This window comes from Anastrepha ludens, chromosome 6 (assembly GCF_028408465.1).
Source record: "Anastrepha ludens isolate Willacy chromosome 6, idAnaLude1.1, whole genome shotgun sequence".
NCBI classification, from domain to species: domain Eukaryota; kingdom Metazoa; phylum Arthropoda; class Insecta; order Diptera; family Tephritidae; genus Anastrepha; species Anastrepha ludens.
The window spans coordinates 117,256,146-117,262,889 of NC_071502.1; the positions used below are offsets into that span (position 1 = coordinate 117,256,146).

Consider the following 6,744-nt stretch of genomic DNA (forward strand, 5'->3'; position numbering starts at 1 on the left):
CATATGAGCTTATAGCTTTTATTGCTGAGTGTCTATCCACGTACGTACATATAATATATATTAATTGTATTGTATTGTATAACTAAGTATCTTCAAATTACTTTTTTCGCCATTTGGTGTAGAATCTATAAGGCCCCTTTGTTATTGTTATTCACTATTTAAAAAAATAGATTTAAAAGTCCCAGCCATTTATAAAAAAAATAAATAAAAACATTCCCATACCGGGAATCGAACCCGGGCCTTCCGGGTGAGAGCCGGATATCCTAACCACTAGACAATATGGGACTTGTGAGATAAGTCGGTAAATGACTTACTTATGCAAAACTTATAAGCAAAATAAGCAATTTAACGATCTATGAAAAGTGGCAAGTGATCGGCAAGTATATATTCGTAAAAGAGTGCAGATTGTCAAATTGTCGCTGCTAAATGCAAATTTCTTTTCGCAAGAGAAAAAACTTTTTTGCACAAGTAAATCAACAAATAAGTGAAGGAAATAGGAAATGAATTGAAAAAAATCTGAAACAATTTAAGTTAATCATAATACAATCTTAAAAATATAACATACTTTGCATTTACTAAAATTAAAAAAAAAAATTAAAAAGTTGGATAAACAAAATTAATTTAAAAAAGTCAAAAAAATTTCTTGGAAAAAAATATCTGAGAGTTTTGATCATAAAATGTGTATTTATTTTTTTAATTATAGTTTCCAACAGCATTTTTAGAGCAGAAAAGTAGCCATATAACACTGAAAGTAGAGCAATTATGCATAACAAATTTTTAGTCCAGCATATCTCAACTGTTACTTTAAGTAGATCAAAATTAAAAGTTTTGCTCATAAAATAAACAATGTTTGTATTAAACGTAATAAGTGTAATATTCTATTTCTAAGAGAAATATAATATTATTGTCAGTGATCCGTAGAAGAATTTCATGAATAATTTTTGTGAAGCATTTAATCCCACTGGCTTGCATTTTTACGGAACAATTTTAATCGCTTTTTTAGACAAAAGTCAAAAGAGGACACATTTGAAATATTCTACGACAATAGTTGTCGAAAAATTTTAGTGAGGGCTACCGAACACAGGAGCCCTCAATATGAGCAACAAAAATTATAATGACAAAAATACTCGCCAAATGAACTGAGGTGTTTTTTGTTATCTCTTTGCTCAACTTTTCGCTTAATACGCGTAAGTAAGTATGCAAGTATGTGAAGGTTTTTATGAAGTTTAAAATGAAATTATACAAACTCAATAAGAAGAAATTAAAGTAGAGCAATTTGTTGAATTAGAATATTAAGAAGATACATCAACAAGGTAAGGGCTCGACTTAGAATTGTTAATAAAACACAAATTAGACCAAATATATATATTTTTTAATTTACAAACCTTGTCTCACTCTAATATATATATTTTCGATACTCAAAAACATAGACATCGGGATACGGAAACTTCGGGTCCGTGAAAGCACGGGATCCCGATTTTGGCAACTCCAAATACTGAATACTTAAGTTAATTAAAAGCTCGCTTAACTTTGTTTATGTGTTGTACAAGGTGGCCCAAACTTAATCATCCTATCGAAAGATTTCAATTTTTTGCAAATGGTTTCATACTTGTGAAGTAGACAGCTGCAATATACTCACAGTTAAGCAATGGAGCGCGTAAAGGTCAAAATAAAGATCTCGATAGCTCAAACATTTTTTTTTTGTTTTTTTATTTACTTGGTAAAAAAAATATTCAAAATCCAAATTGAATGATTAATTTTGCTTATAACGGTAATAACTTGTAAATTCCAAAATATGCTTATATATAAAAAGAAAATTTTAGTTAGAACAATCATTTAATTTTTTTAATGTTTTAAAATACAGGGTGGCTGATGAATTTTGCTACATTAAGAAACTCAAATAACTTTTTTTTTAGTGTATGGAATTCATTTATTTCTTTTCTAGTTGAAGGTCATTAAATTTTATTAAATGTAGCTTAACTATATTAGTTTTAAAAATAATTGAATTTAAATGCCCCCCATGCTCGTTGACACAAGTGCGGCGTCTTAGTAAAAAGTTGTTCATTGCTGCTTTGAGAGTTGCGACAGGAATAGCCGCAATTGTTGCCCGAATGGATTGTTTTAGTTCATCCAAATTTGTTGGCTTTGTTTTATAAACTTCTTGTTTACATAAACCCCACAAGAAAAAGTCAGGTGCAGTAAGGTCAGGCGACCTGGGGGGCCAACGAAATTCGGAGTTTCTTGAAATCAGTTTATTGGGAAATTTTCGTCGCAACTCTGTCATAACAGTCTGGGCTATGTGAGACGTTGCCCCATCTTGTTGAAACCACACAGAGTTGAAAGGAATTCTCTTTCGGCGTAGTTCTGGATAGAAAAATTCTTTCAGCATTTTCAAATAACGGTCTCCAGTAACCGTAACGGTGTGACCATTTTCTTCAAAAAAATAAGGCCCGACAATACAGCGTGAAGAAACCGCACACCACACTGTCACGCGAAGAGGATGCAATTCCGTCTCGTGGAGTATCTGTGGGTTAGAAGTACTCCATATTCGACAATTTTGTTCGTTCACATTACCGTTTAAATCGAAATTCGCCTCATCAGACATGAAAAGGCAGTTTAACATGTTTTGGGCTTCTTCCACCATTTGCAGGATCTTCTGGCAAAATTCCAAGCGAATCGGCAAGTCTGCTGCATTCAGTTTGTTAACCATTTGAATTTTGTAGGGAAATAAGTCTAAATCTTTGTGCATTATTGTTTGCAAAGACTGTCGGCTGACACCAAGTTGAGCAGATAAGCTTCTTGTTGAAACCCTTGGATTGCTTTGTAAAGCTGCAGCTACAGCAGCGATCGTTTCCTCCGTCCGAACTGGTGGGTTTCGATGATAAGGCCTTCTTGCGACTGTTCCTTGCCCAGTAAAATTATTCACCAGTCTCATTATGGTCCATCTGCTCGGGGGATCGCCGCCAAACATCCGCCTGTACTCTGTACCAAAACTACGGACTCCAGTGCGTGATAGCGGCGGACTATCCAAATTCTTGTTTGCGTGTCCCAGTTATCCATTTTAATAAATTTTAAAGATCAATCTGCAAATTAAAACAAAAATGAAACAGATAACTTAAAAAAAAAAAAAGTTATTCAATTTTTTTTTGGTAGCGGCTTTCATCAGCCACCCTGTATTTGTATTTAATTATTTAGAAAAAAAAATTTATTTATTCAAAAAAAATGTATTTATTGTTATTCTGTTAAATATTAAAAATATCAGCAATAAAAAAAATTAAAACATTTTTTTCGGTTTTAACACTCGCTGTATTGGTTCCAGATACTTAAGAAAATATTTATGTACAATTTTTTTTATTATTGTATATAAACAAGTATCTATAAAGCTAGGAATAAATATATATTAATAATTTAAATATTCCAACCTAAGATATATTTTTGTATAAATAATTGTTGCCTTTGACCCCAAGCTCCACTGGAAGCTGCACATAGAAAATCGAGTCAAGGAGGCCAATAGCCTTCTACGCCTGTAAATCTATGTTCGGAAAAAAATGGGGTCGCAAGCCACGTATCGTACTTTGGATGTACAACTTAGTGGTTCTGCCAATTTTGACATACGTACAACACCACTAAACTAGGGAGTGTGCAGAGAATTGCATGTGTGGGCATTAGTGGTGTTTGTAGAACATGTCCCACTGCTGGGCTCAACGTTATTCTGCACTTACTCCCTCTAGATCGGCAAGTTAAATCCATTGCTGCTCAGAGTGCTATTAGTGCTGTGGAGACAACTTCCTGTAGGACATAGTAGCATCTTGAAGCAGATCTCCCCTTCCTTCTCTGTTCTTCGCACTGACCTCTCCATCTGCAAACTGTGCTTTGAGGGTTGTGCTAGGGCTATCTTTCCGAGCAAGCAAGATTGAAAAGAGGGTAAAGTCGGTACGGATATAGATACCTCTGTTTTCACTGACGGAGCCAAAATGGAGTCTGGAGTGGGAGCAGGGGTTTACTCTAAATCAGCCAGCATTTCGGTCTCCTTTAAACTGCCGGAAACAAGCAGCGTTTTTCAAACAGAGGTCTTCGCGATCCTGCAGGCAAAATGCTTCGGGATCGCGGTTAGGAGGGAGACATTAATATTTTTTCCGATAGTCAAGCTGCGATCAAGGCCCTGTCATCGCCGTATTGCAGCTCTCTTCTGGTGAATTCCTGTGAGGAGGAACTCAAACGTCTCGAACGTGCAAATAACATTTCCCTTATCTGGGTTCCTGGACACAGGAATACAGAGGGTAATAAAATTACCGACGGGCTTGCCAGGAAAGGGTCGGCAGAACCGGTTTCAACTGTCCCTCTCTCCAACATAGGTGTCCCCTTGACCGTTGTTAAAGGGAAACTACACAATTTCTTTCTAAAATAAGCGCAAGACAGATGGAGGTCTGTCTCATCCTGCGCTATATCGAAAACACTATGGCCTCAAAATGATAGAAACAGAACGCTTAAGGTGATGGGAATCTCCCGCCATTCAATTTCCAAACTCATTGCGGTGTCCACTGATCACTGGGTGATCGGTACTCATGCGGAGAAGCTTGGAATTCCGTACAACCCCTATTGGAGAATCTGTGGGGATCCTGCAGAGAAAGAGACTGTTGAATACTTTCTCTCCAAATGTCCGGCTCTGGCGGCTAGGCTCTTCAGATTCCTCTGCGTGTATTTTGGGGATGACTTGAAGAAATTATCCAGCCTAGATCCCTTTTCTCTCCCTGCATGGCTGTAGACGGTTTTTCTCTTCCCTAAATCTTTTCACAGGTGGTGGTCCACATTAACCGCACGTAAGTCCTATTTGAAGTGTACCTAGGGTACTCTTGCCATCTCAGCTACCTAATTGTTGCCTTCGACAATTCGTGCAATTCTTGTTATGGGTTAGAATTTTTCATACATAAATAAATGATGCATCCATTCATATATATGCATTTTATGTATATATGAAGGGTCCATATTTTAACATATACATATCTACAAATACATACAGATGTTATGTTAACAGCTTTGATGAAAATGTGATATGTAATGACAGCCATTATATGCGGGTCAAGCCCTTAAAATATCTATCAAATAAGTGCTCTGAAGTTTCTGCTGGCGGATAGTTGCCAGCAAAAGAGGTTAACTATGTAGATTCGTATGTGTAAGTGTGAGCGGGTCTGTGTCGTAGCAGCAGCATCAATTTTTTATTATATTATCGCGTTTGTTTTCAGAGATTTCCACTTTTAGTCTCACCTCTTTCAACACAAATTCCCCACATCAGTCAGATACTTGGCGCTTAGTCAATCTTTGGTAGAAGTACTTTCAGATATACAAATATTTGCACTAGTAATAATAAAATGCATACACACATACAAATATACATACATTCATATGAATGCCTGCAATTCTATTGAATTTCTTTATTCAGAGAGATTTATGTGTTGCTCCATTAGTCAATACAAACAAAAATGTATACCAATGTGCACACACACTTGTACATATGTAACTTTCAGCTCCATTTGATGCGAAAAAAAAAACTATTAGATGCTTGTACACATTTGCAGGAATATAAATATTCACGGTGATTGTTGATATCAGGATTTCGGGATAGCTTTTATGTAATTTCAGGATCCCGAAATTCATCCTGGATTTTGATTGTCTTAAATTCATTAAAAAAATCAATAAAGTTTCTGTGTGTAGGTGTTTTGGAGTGTTTTAATCCAAAAAGCCAAAAAGAGCTTGTGGTCATCTCTATATTCTTATTTAAAAAAAATTTTATTAATAATAAAAAAATTAATAATATTAAAAAAAATTTCAATTATAAAAATAGTTAAAATCATACGTATTTTTTTTTGTTTTTTTTTTTTGGATTAAAAATATTTTATTTTCTTTCAAATTAAATATAAATAGGAATCATAAACATAAATAAATTCACAGATGAATATTTTTAAAATCGTATTTATACGTTTAGTTTAAGGGGGTAGTATGGTTAATTCGGTGCAAAACAAGCATATTTTTCGAAATTTTTTTTGTCGACACAGTTGATTTATTCAAAATTTTAAAATTACTTCATTATAAAGTCATATTTAAAGAATATTGTGCGAAATTTTCATTGATTTTTATGAAGAAATGAGTTGCTGGCAGTGAATCTTCGCGGACGTCTCATAAAAAAGTTTTATTGCGGTGTCCCTCAGAACTCATTACTGGATCAACTAAAATCAAATTTCATCAGCTAATAAAGTTTCGCAGGTAACAACGTCGAATTGTTTTTTTTTTTTTTTTTTTTTTTTTAATTTTTTAAAGCGCTTTGAAGTCAAAACACCGATTTTTCATAAAAAAAACTTGAAAACTTTGTTGTTTTAAAGTATGACAAAATTAAAAAAAAAAAAAACTCGACGTCATTACCTCGTGAATAAAGTAAGGAAACAAAAAAACCAAATTTGAAAAGAATCGGTGCAGTAGATATGAATATACAGTGGACACCGATCGTAAAAAAGGCAAGTGTGAGAAAAACGCGTTTAAAGATTTGTGAAGATTTTTACAGCGTGAAATCCGGTTGGAGAGGTAGATAGTTAATCCTTTGTGTCTTTGTCAATTTTACTCTAATGCACTTCAAACTTTCACACAATAATCTTAAGATGTTATAGAATAATTTAAAAAAAAAAAAAAAAAATGAAAAAAAAAAAATGAAAAAAAAAAAATACCATACTACCCCCTTAAGGAACAATGCGC

General features: G+C 34.2%; 1 non-coding gene across 1 annotated transcript; it reads right to left on the reverse strand.

Annotated features, from left to right (window-relative positions):
* Window positions 1-213: 213 nt before the first annotated feature.
* Trnae-cuc (transfer RNA glutamic acid (anticodon CUC)) lies at window positions 214-285 on the reverse strand. The gene has a single exon. It is a non-coding gene; the product is annotated as a tRNA-Glu (tRNA).
* Window positions 286-6,744: the final 6,459 nt, after the last annotated feature.